Here is a 15,735-nt window from a genome sequence, read left to right as displayed (position 1 = left end):
AATATTAAATATAGTATTTCTAAACGTTTTAGTCACCAGTATATTATGTAGATTAGAAACTAAAGGGAGTTTAGTTTAATAAATCACAACTTCTCTGGATCTCAGTTCCCCTATCAATAAAATAAGAGGTTAGTTAGACTAAATGATTTCCTAATTTCCTCTTAGCTTTAAAATCATAATATTTATGAAGGAATTATAAAATATTCTACATGTAAAAATAACTATATCTTTACAATAAAAGGAAAAGAGGTAGGAAGGGGTACCAGTGCTTTATATCACTTCTAATAAAGGCTGTCTAGAGAGTCATTTTCAGTGAAAAGGAGAATAGTTGCCATTTATCAAAGGCCTTAGGAAAACTGAAAAATGGGGCCTATGTGTCCTTTCCCACTTTCATTTCATCTACTCTCTCTTGTGCTAAGATACCATCCTTCCAAACCCCATCCCTTTTCTACCTCACCTTCTCTAGGCATTCCTTCATGCCTTCACACTGATTTCTGCTACCTGAAAATATCCTCATCAACTGGATTTGGGTTTACCAAATTTAACCAAATTGTTTGTTCCAGTTCATGTAAATGCAGTTGCAAACATTAACAGGGTGTCTTTTATAATTTGATGATTTGGGATTTTTCGGGTAAGGGATACATTTTGGTTTCTATATAAGTATGAAAGGTGGCAATACTCCTTAAGCTATCTATTCATTACATAGATTTGATGTGTGATTTTTATATTAATTGCTAACATAAACACATAAAATAACTGAAGTACAACAACTGGGAATAGATGAAAACTATTTAAAAACACTAATTTGTAATGTCAATTGTACATATTAAGCTCATACTTAAAAACATTCATATTTGAGGTTTTGTTAAGGATCAAAATAATGTCTGAAGCATTTTTTTTTCCTTTTTTGGGTTTCACATGAAAATTTCCTTTTTTTAACAGAAGGAGTATAAAAGTTAAATACAAAGATAACTTTTGTATGGATAAAGGTGCTATCAGCAAAGCCCATATTGATAGTGGTGTACCTACAGCTAAATATACTTCTGCTATTTATTATATTACCTTGCATTTATTACAAAAAGATATATTTGATTTAGATTCTCTTCTCAATCATGCTTAAGATCTTGATCTGCTTGAGTCACAGTGAGGTTGTGATTCTCAGTTTACAATTTCACACCTGTTACTATAATAAAATTAACAAAGTTTAAGTGCTGTGAAACCTATTTAAGATTTCCTAACATCCACCTCTTGCAAATGTTAGAAAACCTAATCTTAGATTTTTGGTTGTTTTGACTCCTAGAAATCAAGAATTTTTAAATAGGTGCCATGTCATTAAAGGGAATTTGCTTGAGTTCATATATCTATTTTGTTTACCGTAGATCCATACAGAAAACTGCAGGAGCACAATTTTTAACAACCTGTTCAAGATTTATGTTGTTTCTTTCCAAACATTGATCCAGGCTATGTTATATGATTTCAGTTTTTCTGGCTGTTGTTTAATGTTCAACGCATAACTGATAGCCTTGCTGATGCAACTGACTGTATAGGAGTAGCCTACACGGTGGCCAGAATTCCTGACTGGGAATATTGGGCCATTCCTTAAAGGATATAAGTAAGTGAAATGTATAGTCAATTAATTCAGTCGATATGAAACTAGTTAAGTTTGCATACTTGGGAACAGCACAGACTGAACACTTTTACTCAGTTCCTGGCTGGCAAAGTTTCCTGCTCTGGTTCTCAGAATAATCGCCTTGACTCTCTCTTATATTTGACCTGTATCTGTATAGAAATACTTTCATTTAAAATTGCCTCAAAGAAAAGTTCACCCCAGTATGCAAATCAGTTTCTCAAGATATGCTAATCAACAACAGTTAATGATTTGACATTGAAGCCACTACCTAAGAAAAATCAATGATTAACACTTGAAGCATTTTCTTAATCTAATATTCTGTATAAAACCTAAAATCATCTTTCTTATACTAGAAGGATCCCTGAATCATTAACGGTAATTTTTATTTGAGCACATGATATATTTTTATAACTTTAAATGAAAAAATATTTTGTATAAAGCTGTTTTAGTATTTCATTTTTGGCTTATGCATTGTAAAATTTTTAGTTTTCAAGGTACATAGAAATGTCAACATTTTTCAAAAGATTATGATGGTAGGAAATTAACTTTTATATGATGACTGTATTATGGCATAAACAACCAATATTCAGATTTAGTCAAAATACTATTTCTTCTTTTACTTACTGTGTTCTTTTATTTGGTCTATAGAGTCCGTATGTTTATAAATTCTATATGTATACATATGTTTTTACTTATATAAATATGCACACATTTAAAAGGCATTGCCTGCTGATAATATTAAACTGCAATTTTCATGAAGATTTTATAACATTTTTGTAGATTATTATTGGATATGAATTTAGCTAAGTTGCAACTTGAATAAATGTTTTAAATTTCATTAATGATAGCGATCTATTTATTGTTAATAAGTAGGCACAATGTCAATAAAGAGGCACAATGTTCAGTAGCACATGAACATTAAGGTAGAAGTATTGGCTATAGTTAAAACTTCAAACTTATTAAACACCTTCCTTCTAATTATATCAACATAATGTTTCCCTATGTGTCTTTATTCATTTGAAACTCTGAAGAATTTTTCTTATTTTTCTGTATAATCATAACATTTATGGAATTATAGAGTTTTGGAACATGAACACAATATACATTTGAAGATCCAAAATCTTTAAATCTGTAGTTATTTTTTGTGTGTTCATCACAGCAGTTTATCTTATATAAGACTATGCAATACTTAGCAATTTGCTTTCAGAAGGTTTACTTATTCACTCTTTCTTTTTTTTTTACATTATTTTATTATTATTATTTTTTATTTCAGAATAATATGGGGGTACAAATGTTAAGGTTACATACATTGCTCTTGCCTTCCCTCCCTCCTCAGGTCAGAGCTTCAAACGTGTCCATCCCCCTGACAATGCACCTTACACTTATAATGTGTATATATACCCATCCCCTCTTCCTTCCTCCCACCTACTCGACACCCAATAAATGTTGTTTATTTTTTTTTTATTTTTAACATTTTGGTTAGATTTTATAACTTTGCTTTTACCTAGCAAGGGTTAGAGGTATGCCCTTCCCCTCCACACTGTTTGCCACATCCCTCAGATGTGGGTATACCCCCCTTCCCCCAAATCTCTGGTGAACACTACCACCCTTTGAGCACCATATTGATAATTGATCAGTACCAATTTGATGGTGAATACGTGTGGAGCCCATTTTTCTGATCTTATGTCACCTCACTTTGGTTAATGGGCTTAAGCTCAATCCAGGATAATATAAGTGGTGCTAGCTTGCTGTCGTTTCTTAGAATTGAGTAATATTCCATTGTAAACATATACCAAATTTTAATAATCCAGTCATGAATTAATGGGCACTTGGGTTGTTTCCATGTCCCTGCAATAGTGAGAATTGTGCTGGCATAAACATTCGGGTGCAGATGTCTTTATAATAGAATATCTTCAATCTTTCATAAAATAACATTTGTATTCTTATAATTAAATGGTTATTTATGGAATTTTTCTTCATTACTAAATAAGAATACAGTAATCATTCTTGAAACTATGATATGAAAGCTAATTTTAACAGCTTTATTTATATACATTTAGTAATTATATATGTTAACAGGCTCTTGCTAAAATTAGATCTCAGCAAGAGGCACAAGGAAAATGTATCGAAAATAATATTATTCTTATTTCCACCTCTTTTGATTAATGTAAAATATTATAATTTCTTTTAATTATTTAGAGAAAAATGTGAATGTCTATCTGCCACTATATAAGTAAAAGTTTGCTCTAACTTACATAATTTATGGAAAGTTAAAATTCATTTAAGAATTATAGATGCTTTTATTTCTTTATTCTTGGCTTTACATTTTTATGAATTTTGTATAAGGAGAAACTTTTTCTAAGAAGATTAATATGGTTAGCTCTCCAGAAAATAATTTTGGTGACTTATTCTTTTGCTGGCATGCTACCAGTGGCCATTTGTTTTACTTTAAAACTTTTATTAATTTATTTATATGAATCAATTTACATTCTTAAGTTGTACATTTAAAAAATAAAAGGAAGTGCTCTGTCTCTCACCCCTGTTCCCCAATTCTCTTCCTTAGAGGCAACCAATCTGACAAAGTTCTTTAAGTATCATTCTAGAAATAGTCTATGAATATTCAACCAGAGTAGACATATTTTTCTCTCTGTCTCCCATTTTTTAACAGAAATTATAACAAAAATACCACATCGTTCTTTGTTTTTCACCCGACACTATATCTTAGAGACTTTTTTCGTATCAATACTTGGAGGACTTATATTTATGAGAAGCAATTTTATTAGAAGGAGCTCAATTGCCCATCTACCTTACCAGAGGGGGGAAAAATGTTAAAGTAATAAAATTTGGTGGATCATTGGTTATGGCTATGTAGAGATAGAGAAGCAATATAGTCACCTGTGATGAAAACTTGTTTAGTTATGATATGTGAAGGTATGCTTAGAAGAAAATAATTTTTCTAAGTTAGAAATGTACATAAATTATTATACATCATAGTTTTTATTTTATATTACAAGAATAGTGATTTCTATTTAAAATAATTTTATCTTCCAATTAACTTCAGTGATTAAAGAAAACCACTCTCCACTTATTTTGGCAGAAGCACGTATCTTCATTAAGATCTTAGCATTTTCTGTTTTCCTATGTCCCATTTTCTGTAGGCCAACCTGATCCCTCAAATAAAACTCCTCAGACAGAGTACCACGAATCCTCTGCTTCCTGCACTAAATCGTAAATTGACTGAAGGTTCTGGGACCTCATTTTCAAAGCCCTTAATAAAATGGGACTTTGAGTGACTTGTAGTCTCCATCACTTCATCTATATTCCATTCAGCTGTCAATCAGTTCCACACTGCTCCAGCCTTGAAGCTGATAAGATCTGGAGGCAGTAATTTTACCGTTAAAGCTGTAAGACATTCCACTCCTAGAAATCTTGATAAACTGGAAGGTTAAGACAAACAGAATGACAGGGTCCTTCAGTCTCTCGTGACCATAACCAGTGAATTCCCCTGAATTTTTAAAGCAGAATACAATAATGAATTATTTTATTTTTTAGCTATTTCATACTGAAACAGCATCTCAGAACACAGGTATATGGTAACATGCAGAAAATAGCAAGATTCTATTTCATACAAAATCTAGATTAGGAAGGTTTAAGGATGTTTGTAAATTCTACTCATAAATACAAAAGTAGGCTATGTCTCATAGATCCTTATATTTACAAATCAAATTTCAAATTAGTTTACTACTTCGAAACTATCATAAATTTTAAAGGAAAAAACCCCACTAATTTTATGCTTTACTCATGGATATCAGGTAATCCAGATGAAATATAAAATGCGTTGGTGGCAAATTAAAATATAATATAGTCTCTAAGTTATGTGCGAGTCAGTATTACACCCATGAAGATTTAACTCTGCATCTTCTACTGACCCGTGTCTTTATTTTAATGGAAGAAAATATGATACAATGTGTAGGACCAATTGTCATTTCTGTAATGAGAGGGAATTTTCCATGTCCCTACGCATACTAGTTCATCTTTAAAAACACATCATTCGATTACCACTTTCTTAGCATACATAACTATAATTGCATTTACTGGCCACAGAACTATCTGGTTTCTTTTAAAATCTAGCTGTGGTGTTTGATTGTAACTTTGGTGACAGTAAATTTCATGGGCTAGGAGTTTTGTAATCTACAGACTGTTAGAAACAATTTTTACACATTCATTTTAAATTTAATCACTGTAAGTTTTAGTGACTTTCCCATCTGTCTCATAAGAAAGGAAGATGTGATTTTTAATTGTGCTTTCAAAATTACAGAAAAGATGCAGTTAGGCAAGAGAAGGAAATAAAATATAAAAATAGAAAAGTGGTAAAGAGGTAAGAACTTGTAGATGATATAATTGTGTGCCTGCTAAAAATCATAGAGAACCAAATGAAAACTATAACAAATAAGACAATTTAGTAAGGTGACAGAGTACAAAATTAATATACAAAGAAATAAATAGTGTTTGTTGATACAAACAACAGTAGTTAGAAAATACAATGCAAGCAAAGATCTCATTTATAATAAAATGAAAAAATACCTGGCAGTAAAGCAATATATGTGCAAGATCCAGCTGCTAAATAAAACTTTTTAAAGTTTCTGAGGAACACAAAAGGAAATTTGAATAATTGGAAAGGCATACCATATTTTTGAATATGAAATTTCAGTATCAAGCATTATCTTACTAAATTAATTTAAAATATTGCAACATAATCTCAATCAAAATACTAATAGATTTGTTCTTTTATAGGAAAGACTCTATGTAAATAAACATGTGAGAATAGCATAGAAAATTTTTGTAAAAAGAAAACATGAAGGGTGGGATGGGAGGAAACAGCCTATTAGCTATTAAAACATTACAGAATTATAATACTGAAAACAATTGTCTAGGTATATGAATAGACTAGAGAACATAAATAGGCCAGACAAATATAGGAATATAATATATGATGATAAAGGTGGTATTGCCTGTCAATGGAGAAATGATGGATTATCAGTAAATGATATTTGGAACAACTGAATAACCATTTATAAAAGAAAATTGCTAGGAGTTTGAGACCAGCCTGGGCAACATAGCAAAACTCTCATCTCCACACACACAAAAATTTTTTTTAATTAGCTGAGTATATTGGCTCATGCCTGTAGTACTACCTAATTGAGAGGCTGAGGCAGGATGGTCCCTGGAGCCTAGGAGGTCCAGGTTACAGTGAGCTACGATTACACCACTGAGACAATAGCCTGGGCAACAGAGCAAGATACCACCTCTAAAAAATAAGAAAGAAAAGAAGGAAAAGAAAAGAAAATTAGATTGGTTTCATACATTACTCCTTAAACCAAAATTAATTTCACTTGGATGGAAAAATGTGTTTTATTCTCTTAGAGTGGGAAGCGTGATATAAAATCCAGAAGCTATAAAGAAAATATTGATAAACTCAATTACATAAAAGTGAAAATATTCTGCATGACAAAAACCACAATAAACAAAGGCAAGGGAGAAGCAACAAACTGTCATAAAGTTTTGAGACATTATATTCAAAGGACCAATTGTTTTAAATTTATAGACCACTCTTACAAATCCATAAAAAAAAAAAAAGATCAAAAATGGGGAAAGTACATGAACAGGCAGTCCAATGAAAAGGAAATGAAAAATAAACAACAAAGACATACCACTTTCATCTCCCATATAGGCAAAACTGAAGAATGAGTTAGCCTTGGCAAGTATGTAAGGAAATAGGTATTCTCAATCATTATTGAGAATTGATATTGATAGGAATCTAAATTGGCCAAAGATCAGAGAGCAATGTGGAAATTTTACTTAAAATTGAAAATCCACATATCTTTTGACCCAGTGAATCTACTTTTAGAAATTTATCCTACTGATGATGCTTTTATATATAGGAAATGTTGCATAGACAACTATATTCCTTGTAGAGTTATTTGTAATAGAAAAAGATTGGAAAATGCCTTTTTATACATCAGCAGAGAAATAGTTAAATTCATTTTAGTGCATTTGGTGGAATTTTATATAGCCTTTAAATAGAGTGAAGTAGCATATAGATAGATATAGATACTGATGTGGAAAGAGCTCTAAAACATTTTTTAAGTTCAAAAGCAAGGGGTAGTTGTGTGTGTTTGTAAATAGAAACATACATTTGTGTATTCTTATGTAAGCACAAAAATATCTTTAGAAAGATGCATGAAGAAAAAATGGTGGGAGGTGTATGAATATATTATTCATTCAAAAATATAATTTGTTATTTTCAGCAATCTCTAGCAATCTCTTAATGATTATAAAATATATCTATTTGGTCATAGTCCCCAAATGCATGTAGGTCAACCGCTTCCTTATGTGCCCAGTTTATCTATGAGGTGTCAGGATTCAAATTAAATCTTGATCCTAGGTTTCATATAAAGCCCTCCTTTATTAGAATGTTGAAAGTTTAGACAGTGAAAACTGACATTAAATTTAATTGAAATTCTTAGAGCCATTCTTATTATTCAGTATTTTGTAATAAAAAAGTGAATGTGTTGTATTTGTATTCATGTGTTTACAGTCTGGATTATTTTCTTTAGTCACTCTCTCAAACGCTTATTGAGCAATCACTATTGACCAGGCACTGTGCTTCTATGAACATAAAGGTTTATGATATGGGCCAATGGAGCTAATTCCAGCACTGAAAGGTACCTAATCATCCTAGGCAAAAAATGGAAATCTGCAAATAGCCTGCAGACTTTTAAGTGGTTAGTTTCAACATTTCTTACTACATTATTTTTTAAATCACACATGTTAATTTGTTATAAATTAATTAATTGTAGATTCACCAAAATCATGCTTATCTTCTAATAATATTACTAATATAAGTTCAAATAGCCTAAAGGTTGGATAGGGTTGGGTAGCAAGAGAGTGAAAGAGAAGCACAAATCCAAATAAAACTTAAACTGTGAAATCACCCTTTAAATAGACTTATGGCACCATTGTAGCCATACCCACCCATTACCTACCTACTTGTACTCCCCTAAGTAGTAATTGCAGTCAGACTCTGGTAAAGAAATAAGATTTTGATCATGTTTTATTGCAGTGGTCCTCAAACTTGAGTGTGCATCTTCTGGAGCACATCACTGGATCTCACCTTTAAGGCTTTTGATTCAGTCAGTGTGGGCAAGGGCCCCAAAATTTGCATTTCTAACAAGCACCCAGGTATTACTGAAAATGCCTGTTGAGGGCCACACTTTGAGAAAACCAAAGTAGCTATATAGACCAATTACAACGTGAAAATGTTCTAGCACTCAGAATAAATTGCAAAAGGCAGGGACCTTTTGAAAATGTAAGTTTGAGTTTGAATCCTAGTATTTAATTCTAACCCAGCATATTCCTGAAGGGTAATTCTAGCCCCCAAGTGATTCTGCAATTGATGTCTCAGAATAATCAAAGAAAGTCCAAGAAGATAGTCTTAATTTCAGCCCACCATCCAATTTAAACAAACCAAATGTTTTCAGAACACATTCAGTTTATACAGGGTTTTATCCAAATGGTTTTTTCCTACCAAAATGCTCACAATAATTTGAGGTGGTACAAAATTGCCAAAACTTCAGGTCGAAAGCATAATAATTAGATTTTTCTCTATGTGTCATAAAATTATCAGTGACTAGATTATCAGTGAAAATATTTCCTATAATTGAACATTTGTACGACCTAAAACTTCTTTTCTCTAAATGCCTACTTAGTATGTAAAATCAAGATTTTGTCTTTAGCTACTTTTCTGGTCCAAGAGGACATGAAAAGAAAAGTTGGCTAGGTGTGTTTTCTGGTTATCTTAGAAAAATTTTAACGATTGAAAGTACAGGCTGTTCTGAATCTCTCACAGTTAAGCTTCTTTCAGCATTGCTGTGAAAGTAATGTATATATTAGATACATATCAATCATTTATTAGATTGATACATATCAATCATATATATCATATCATATATTAGATACATATCAATTTCTATAGCACTTACATATAGAACTTAAAGAACATTATCATAGCTAGAGCCATAGCTTGATTGTTGGTGTTTCTATGTGCATTTGCCAAGCCTCCTGGTTTCCAGACATACTCTGTAGAATCCTTAGAAGAAGGTATTCATTGAATAGAAGGGAACTGATACTGATTTAACTGCTTAGTGCAGGTATTCAAAATTTTAAATCCACAACCTAAAATGAGAAATACATTCACAGGTGTACATCTACATACACACATATATGACTGTGTATGTACATGTACACATAAACATGACTGAAACCAAAGTTCCATGAAGGGATACTTAGCCATGCTGTGTGCAGTGAACTCTGATTATTTTCTACTCTATTCGATTTTTTAACTTTTTAGAAATGCTGGTAAGGACCTACATAATTGATTTTATAACTCACTAATTGATTGTACCTTACCATTCTGAAAAGCACTGCTTTGAGCAAATTGAAGAGGAGATCAAAGCATTAGCAATATACATGTGAGAGAGATTCCACTGTTGGGTTTGGTTTTGTTTGGGCATTTCTAACAAATACCTAAATGATTCTGATATGGCTATTCTAAGACCACATTTTGGAAAACCTCAGTTTTAGTGATTATATACATTAAATACAAAGTGAAAATGTTCTTTCCTTTGTTATTCCTGGTTGCAATGCTTCCTGTAAGAAATCCCTCTCACTATACAACACCAGGAGGCTGTCATTTCAAACAGGTGAATGAGCAGTGGCTAAGTGATGATATCAGCCATCATAGATACCTTTTCTGAACACAAGTCTCCAAGTAGAAATGTTTCTTTCTTACCTGATCTCAGATGCAAACAAAATTTAAAGTACTAGAGTTCAGAAGAGAAATTACTCAGAAGGAAATTTCTGATCATAAGAAGTTTATCCTCTTGATTGGGTTTTTCTAAAGAATTCACTGGGTTTTTTTTCCATGATGAAACAGAAATGCTATTTTTCTGAGAAGCTACTCACTGATGAGGTTAAAACACTAACCTGTATTGGCAAGAAAATGCAATCATGTTAGGATAACAATTTTTATGACTAAAATTTTACTATTCAGTCAAAACTTTTTGTTGCCTTGTAACTTGATCATTTAAAATCATTTTCAAGTAATACTTATCAATCTTATTTAAATTATTTTCTATTAGAGAGTAAATCTTGTTAACAGTAAATCATTTAGCAAATTTTGATTTTAAAAGCCACTCCTCAGAAGGTAGTTTCATTACAACAATTTGAGATGTTTCAACTTTATTTATATTCATGTTACATTTGTATGTAATGAAAATGATGTTGAACTTATAGTGATAAACCTTGGATTTCAATATCATAGTTGATATTAATACTTAATACTCTCAAAAAAGCTCCTCAATCCCAGGGAGCCTCAGTTTTCTAATCTGTGAATAGGAGATAATATTCCTTGGCTTTCCTAGTTTACAAAGGTACTGTGAAGATCAAATAAGAATTAATGTAAAAGGCTTTCTAAATCACAAAGTATTAAGTATTCTATTTTCAAATCACTAACAGTTCTAGAAAAGAAATAGTTTCTACCAATTTTAATTATAATGGTACTTGAATATATCAATCTTGACCTTTAGTCTTTAAAAAAAAGATTAAAATTCCATTTTGGAGTCAGGAGAACATGCTTTGACCTATAAAGATAATAAATAAGATGATATAATTGTTCTTTTTCTTTCTGTCTTATTAGCATTAGTGGAATGAAAGGTCGATATTTACATTAAGAGAGAATCCTAATTATCCATGTATATGATATTCTATTAGGAACATTGCACAGATGTACATAAATGTGTATATAAACCACATGTCCAGGAAAGCCTCTTGTTGCCCCATGTAAATCATACAAAAGACTCAGCAGCACCTCCTTTTCCTGCATTTCAAACCGTGGTTTACCTTTTTGGAGTTATCAAGTGCCCCTAAATAAACCCTGTGCTCCAACCAGTCTTGATTAACTGGTATGAGAATTACCTGTGAATGGCACAGATTTTACTGAAGATTTTGTAGGGGAAAGCACTGATGGTGTATTTTTAAAGGATTTGTTCTGTAAAATTTGGATTCAGTTAAGAGGCCACACTGGAGGATCCAGAAGGCCGCATGTGGCCGCAGAGCCACAGGTTCCCCAGCCCTGGTTAGCATCACACTCTCCGAAACACGGTCGCACAAAGCCTCTTTGCATCACCTTGTTCTCCCAGTCTGTCCTTTCTTTCTGCCAGTGATCATTCACCTCCATTCTTTCCAGATCTAGGATTGTTCTGGTCTCCTCTGAATCTCTCAGCCCTTCAATGAGCAAGTAAGCCTGGTAGAAATTGCAAAACAAAGGGACATACCATTAGAAGGGTTCTCTTTCATTAGAAGGAAATGAGAAATTGTAAATAACAGTGAGAATGATAAATATTAATAATAGGAAAACTTTTTTTTCTCTTATATTTTTCTCTTTAAAAATATGCACTGCCTTAGAAAAAAGCACAATATTGATCCCTTCTTTGAGCATAACAAAAGAGAACACAAGGATAGTGTTCACTGACCATCCAGACCTCATTTGACTCCTTGTCTCCCCACCATCTTCTTTTTCTGGGGGCTCAGGTAGGACTTTTCTCTGAGGTTCCTTTTGGGACACTGATTCTTGGTTGGATATTGTATAAACCTCAAGGTAGGTCTGGGTGCCTAGAGACTATCTACCTGTCTTTAATTCCAGCAATAGGTAACGTTAGCATTTTAGTGACTGGAAAACAGTTTTCAGCCTGAGTTTTAAGCCACATGTTTATCACACTATATCTCTGTCCCCTGTCAGGTAATAGGTGCCCTGGCCCTTATAGGTTCTTCTTAGAAGGGTTGCTATATCTTTGTAGGAGCACCGTTGAGCTTTATTTTTTCCCTCCTGGATGTGAAATATAACATCTCCTTTGCCTTTTCTGAATTTCTAATTCTAATTCCTAAGAAGCTCTGGAAGATTACCTTCATTACTATAGTCTGCCATAAAATGTGCATTCTTGGTGTACTAAAAAGAAATGATGTACTCTGCCTTACAGAGTCATTGCATTTTTTTTCTTGAATCTACCCCGTAAGACTTAAGGTCTGCTTGTTGCCATGGGATCATATTTTTATCACATTTGTGATCATGCTACTTTGTACCCCAGAAGCAAATTAATTGGTATAGTCTCTGGCACTTCAGACTTAGTATGGAGATCCTTCTACTCAGATGAGGGCAACCCACTTATATACTATCCCTGGGATTTTGTCTTTTCAGAATTCGGTGTTTGGTTGGAAGAGCTAATCACTTCTGGATTTACTTTAATTCTCCAATTCCTACCTGGTACCCCAATCCAAATATTATTTTCTCATAGATTACCTTGGTCTCTTTCTTCACCCATTTTAAGTTATTTGTAGCAAAAGTCATAAGAGGTGGGTTCTTGTACTCTCTAATGAACTCTAATTTTCTCTGAATAACCTTCATTGTGAACCACTCTCTCAGCAAGATACTCTGACCAGGCTGATTTTTCTAATTATGCTCCATAGCACCTTGTCATATGACACATTGCAAAGAGGTCTTTTGATCTTCCTGGTAATGTATGGTCAGGAATTCGGCATATTAAATATAGTGAATTCTCCACATTTTCTCCACCTGACCTTTGACTCTTCAACCTTTGCAGGCATTCTGTCAGGATCACATTTGAAGCTTTGAGACCTCATATAATTCCTAAGGCTGGGAAATGTTTTATCCATCTTTATCACTTTTCTTCCCTAGAGGCCAGCTGCTCCTCCACTGTTTCAACAGCCTGTCTAAATGCAGTACAGAATCCTCCTCTCCATTTTCTGAAGATCTTTGTGGCTTCCAATAGTACTAGACAATTGGTCCCCATTACTGGGTGTTAACCGATATAGAGAAGATTTCTGTTCTCCTGGGAATCGTCTTCTAGATAGTCAATCTGGAGAATTTTAAATAATCCCAAATATATTGCCAAGGGTCTTCTGTTATCTTCCAGAAAAGAATCTAGTTTTTCTAAGAAGTCATGTACCGATAGAGGCTGGAATGGATATCAGACTCTTACCTGCTATTTCACGTGGGTAGTTTCTACATCCCACCTATGTTAATGATCTCACTTAATGCTTTGTAAGCCTGTCTTTCCAGACTGAATATCTCATCTCAAATGAAGCACCCCACCATTTGATCTCAGAGGAGTTGCCATAGCTTCTTATCTGATTATGAGGCAACAGTCCAGGACTATCATGAACTAGTCTTGACTCCCAAGTGCCTTATATCCTGGCATTAGATAATCATGGGGAGGATGTGTACACTATTGGTGACTCAATCCCAAGATGATTGTTTAGTAGATACAACCGATCACTATATCTTAGTACAGACTATTGATTTTTTAAAAAAATAAGCAAGCATATTTTCATAGTCTAAAGCTTCATTAGTTTAAGTAAAAAATAGAAAATGTTTACCATGCCCACTTTTTAATTGAAAAAAATAAAAGATTATTTTAGTCATAAAAAATATTTGGCTCCATATCATTAAGTAAAAAAAGAAAAGACATTTAGAAAAGTGAAAAGAGAATATAAGAGAAAGGAAAAGATATGTAGAGAAAAAGGAGCAACACTCAAGAAGAGAGACATCATTGAGACCTGGCATTAGTCTGACTTTTAGGTTGTCACAGGCCTCTTGTTAATCTGATTACAATACTTTGCACTAGAGTTGAAATTTCAATAACAAAATGATCAGTATTTTTAGAATAAAGATTATGCAGCAGAGAAATGAACAGGAAAACATTTTAGAATCTATTTATGCCAATGTGTTTGATATGTGTGTTTGAAACATTCTAATCACACAGTGATGAAATAAAGGCCGTTGTGTTTATTTCAAGTAAAAATAAGGCACTACCAAGCTTTCTGCCTTAAACTCCCCGCTTTAGATCTGTAATTCAAAACTATGTTTGTATTCTACCTTTTCATTCTCACTGCTGCCTTACTACCAAGCTTTCATAGACAATTACCATAGTTTCCAAATTGGTTTTCCTGTCTAGCTCCCTCCCGTCCTACACTATATCCCAAATTAATACATAGAGTGCTGCCACATCAGATTAATTCCCTTTCTCAAGACTTTTCAACAATTGCTCACATCCTATTTAATTAAAGATCCTTGCCAAGAAATTGTAGTCTGTCCAACTTAATTTACCTATGCCTAAAGGAACCTTACTCTTTAGCCAATTCTACCCTTCCTGAGACTTACATTGTAGTGTCGTATTTTGTTTGCTCTGCCTAAATGTTCACTAACCTGCCCCTATCAAAATGCTAGGCATAATTTGTCAGTTCTCTACTAAAGAACAGCCTTACGCATGGTTTGTCTAATTGTAACAGTAGGAAGTAATTCTCCCTTCTCTCCCTTCCTCTATATTCTAGTAATATTTAATTATTTAATTCATTCTGGTTGCCTTTAATCACTTAGACTGTATACACACACACACACACACACACACACACACACACACACACACACACAGTCCTTTGTAAATGAACAGACCCATTGTGTCTCTTCTACCAATTAGTCAAGCAATGATAAATTTGAATCACTTTTAAATTCTAGCTACTTGATAATCTAACTATTTAATCACTTACATTGTATGAAGCTACAGTGATATAATATCTTTGATAAGGTTAGGAACATTTCCTCAGTTGATATATGACAAAATCATGTTGAACATTTGGGCCAATAATCTTTTGGATCAATGAGCCTACTTTTAAGAAAATTTTCCATCTGTCTTACCTGATCATCATTTCCTGCATGACGGTTACAGTTATTGTGGTGGAATATCATTTAGGGCTAAGTATATTACTACCTAAGAGAATTTATAAGTTTTTCCTAAGGAATGAATTTAATTTTTTAAATGATCTACAGTAAATTGGTGGCATATGATCTTACCAGTTCACTTCTGTCTCAGTGTTTCAGGTGTCAAATACTGAAATGTACCATCTTTTTCTTGAGATTGGTCAAATTCCAGAAGGTTGAACAAATATTTTCTCAAATAACTAATCTACTG

At 33.0% G+C, this 15,735-nt stretch overlaps 1 protein-coding gene and 1 long non-coding RNA gene across 6 annotated transcripts in view; one reads left to right on the top strand and one right to left on the bottom strand.

Moving 5' to 3' along the window:
- The window catches only part of RFX3 (regulatory factor X3), a 290,574-nt gene that overhangs the window by 187,893 nt on the left and 86,946 nt on the right, over positions 1-15,735 (top strand). The gene's annotated exons all lie outside the window — the stretch shown is intronic.
- LOC105856124 (uncharacterized) lies at positions 10,547-13,834 on the bottom strand. The gene is made up of 3 exons (XR_001146949.3): positions 13,747-13,834; positions 11,877-11,993; positions 10,547-10,675 (listed from the first exon to the last, which is right to left on the bottom strand). It is a non-coding gene; the product is annotated as an uncharacterized LOC105856124 (long non-coding RNA).

Source organism: Microcebus murinus, chromosome 12, assembly GCF_040939455.1.
Source record: "Microcebus murinus isolate Inina chromosome 12, M.murinus_Inina_mat1.0, whole genome shotgun sequence".
Taxonomy (NCBI): Eukaryota; Metazoa; Chordata; class Mammalia; order Primates; family Cheirogaleidae; genus Microcebus; species Microcebus murinus.
The sequence above is the reverse complement of the archived record's forward strand: the minus strand, read 5'-3'. Positions and strand labels throughout refer to the sequence as shown.